Here is a 3,228-nt window from a genome sequence, read left to right on the forward strand (position 1 = left end):
AACCTAACCCAAGTTGTGCCTTAACCTAACCCAAGTTGTGCCTTAACCTAACCCAAGTTGTGCCTTAACCTAACCCAAGTTGTGCCTTAACCTAACCCAAGTTGTGCCTTAACCTAACCCAAGTTGTGCCTTAACCTAACCCAAGTTGTGCCTTAACCTAACCCAAGTTGTGCCTTAACCTAACCCACGTTGTGCCTTAACGTAACCCAAGTTGTGCCTTAACCTAACCCACGTTGTGCCTTAACCTAACCCACGTTGTGCCTTAACCTAACCCACGTTGTGCCTTAACCTAACCCACGTTGTGCCTTAACCTAACCCACGTTGTGCCTTAACCTAACCCACGTTGTGCCTTAACCTAACCCACGTTGTGCCTTAACCTAACCCACGTTGTGCCTTAACCTAACCCACGTTGTGCCTTAACCTAACCCACGTTGTGCCTTAACCTAACCCACGTTGTGCCTTAACCTAACCCACGTTGTGCCTTAACCTAACCCACGTTGTGCCTTAACCTAACCCACGTTGTGCCTTAACCTAACCCACGTTGTGCCTTAACCTAACCCACGTTGTGCCTTAACCTAACCCACGTTGTGCCTTAACCTAACCCACGTTGTGCCTTAACCTAACCCAAGTTGTGCCTTAACCTAACCCAAGTTGTGCCTTAACCTAACCCAAGTTGTGCCTTAACCTAACCCAAGTTGTGCCTTAACCTAACCCAAGTTGTGCCTTAACCTAACCCAAGTTGTGCCTTAACCTAACCCAAGTTGTGCCTTAACCTAACCCAAGTTGTGCCTTAACCTAACCCAAGTTGTGCCTTAACCTAACCCACGTTGTGCCTTAACCTAACCCACGTTGTGCCTTAACCTAACCCACGTTGTGCCTTAACCTAACCCACGTTGTGCCTTAACCTAACCCACGTTGTGCCTTAACCTAACCCACGTTGTGCCTTAACCTAACCCACGTTGTGCCTTAACCTAACCCACGTTGTGCCTTAACCTAACCCACGTTGTGCCTTAACCTAACCCACGTTGTGCCTTAACCTAACCCACGTTGTGCCTTAACCTAACCCACGTTGTGCCTTAACCTAACCCACGTTGTGCCTTAACCTAACCCACGTTGTGCCTTAACCTAACCCACGTTGTGCCTTAACCTAACCCAAGTTGTGCCTTAACCTAACCCACGTTGTGCCTTAACCTAACCCAAGTTGTGCCTTAACCTGCTCTGTAATTGGCATATGACACGTTACATTAATCCAGTGTTGTCTAACCACAACCCTCTGAATATAGTTCGCTACTCGCACCGCCCACCCTCTTGTGTATCGTTTCATGTTCAACACTTCGCAAGTGTTGCTTACTTTTTACATGCTCCCGCTGTACACTGTAATGTGGACGACTGCAGGATGTACATCGCCCCCACCCTCCCCCCTGCCTTCGCACGCTGGTCGTTCAGGTGCTTGCGTGTTCAATGCCCTTCGCAGCTGTTCACTGGCATTCGCATGTCGAAGCGCTCAGTCTACGTCGTGGTACGGCCTGTGTCCACTGTCCGCTGATGTCGTAAGCTTAACCCTCACATTGTACTGCACATAGGTCCGTATGTACTGCATGATACGCTGTGGCACATGTGTGACCGTACAACGACTGCGCCCAACAACAGCGAACCATACGGTCCAAATGTTGTGCACTCAGCCACGTGCCGTCTCCCCATAACAGCTACATTGCAGTGTGGTACGCCATAGAGACGTGTGGGATTAACGGACGCCCTGGATGGCGATCAGCATGAGCCGTCTGTTGATGTAGTGGCGCGTGTATTCAAACGTAGTCGTCTCTTCTCACACAGTGTGATAGCATGGTGCACCGCGTTCCACATCTGCGACATGGTACAGATGCTGGTTGACAGTCGGTCTCGTAATGGACATCGCATACGTAGGGGGCCACCTCCCACGTGTTCTCTAGTCGTGCACATTTTGTTGCGTGTATGTGGGCAGACGTAGTGTGTCGTGACACCTAACAGACAGGTATGCAATAATCGTTGCATTTGCAAACTGGGATGGACGTCTACGTTTGCTGGTGACGTTACGCAAATGAACAACTGGTAAACCCATTGTGGTGCGGTTGTTGTTGCTGGAGGTAAATCAGTAAGGGCAAATCTGTGTGTGAAGCGATACGCGGCGGTGGCTGGGTGGGACCGTCCCCGGCCGGTGAGGGGGGGCCGCCCGGCGTGCTGGCCGCGCGGTGCGTGGGCGCACGCGCTACAGCCGGCTGGTGGGGGCGCCCAGTGGCAGGCGCGCCGGCCGACGGACGCGGCAGGCGGCGCAGCTGCGCGCCGGGGCACCCTGCGCGCGGCGCCGGGCGGCCAAAGTGGGTCCTCGCGGGCCCGGTGCGAAGCGCGGTGGACATCTGCAGTGTGCTGGTCCGACTGAGGACTGTGTGCGTTGAGGATGCGCCGCCGCCCGGCACTCGGCGCCGCGACGCCGTCTGCTGCTCGGTCGCCCCAGCGGTTCTCGCTGGTGGTTTGTATCGCAGTTGTGCAGACGTGTTGGCACGTGCGCTGTGCTGGGAGAGTTCGCTTCGGCACCCACGTGGGGCCTTTGCCCTTCTGTGGCGCTGGCGTTGGAGCTGCCGGTCACCGTAGGTGGCGCGTGTTGTCTCCCGCCGGCAATGCCACGACAGCACGCTCCCGGGCCTCTGTCGGCAGCGGCAAGCTCAGTTGGGAGCACGGGTGGTCGCACCTAAAGCGTCTACTCGCCTAACTCCGGGCGATTGCGCCTCTCTCGAACCCGACCAAGTACTTAGGACGGCGCTGCGCGCCGCCGGGACCTGAGAGGGTTTCGAGGTGTATTGTGCAGGGGAGCTCAGCCTCCTCCTGTTTGCAGAATAATTGAGCGGACGCTTGCGTGTTCGCGCGGGCCCCTGGGACACACTCCCGGGCGGCCGGCTGCTCAGCTCTAGTTGACGCAGCTCCCTGGTTGATCCTGCCAGTAGTCATATGCTTGTCTCAAAGATTAAGCCATGCATGTCTCAGTACAAGCCGCATTAAGGTGAAACCGCGAATGGCTCATTAAATCAGTTATGGTTCCTTAGATCGTACCCACGTTACTTGGATAACTGTGGTAATTCTAGAGCTAATACATGCAAACAGAGTCCCGACCAGAGATGGAAGGGACGCTTTTATTAGATCAAAACCAATCGGTCGGCTCGTCCGGTCCGTTTGCCTTGGTGACTCTGAATAACT

At 54.6% G+C, this 3,228-nt stretch overlaps 1 non-coding gene across 1 annotated transcript in view; it reads left to right on the forward strand.

Annotated features, from left to right (window-relative positions):
• Positions 1–2,955: 2,955 nt before the first annotated feature.
• Positions 2,956–3,228, forward strand: part of LOC126134081 (small subunit ribosomal RNA) — a 1,909-nt gene continuing 1,636 nt past the window's right edge. Inside the window, exon 1 of the ribosomal RNA XR_007527597.1 lies at positions 2,956–3,228. This exon is cut by the window's right edge and continues 1,636 nt beyond it. This is a non-coding gene — a ribosomal RNA (small subunit ribosomal RNA).

Source organism: Schistocerca cancellata, unplaced genomic scaffold (assembly GCF_023864275.1).
Source record: "Schistocerca cancellata isolate TAMUIC-IGC-003103 unplaced genomic scaffold, iqSchCanc2.1 HiC_scaffold_599, whole genome shotgun sequence".
NCBI lineage: Eukaryota > Metazoa > Arthropoda > Insecta > Orthoptera > Acrididae > Schistocerca > Schistocerca cancellata.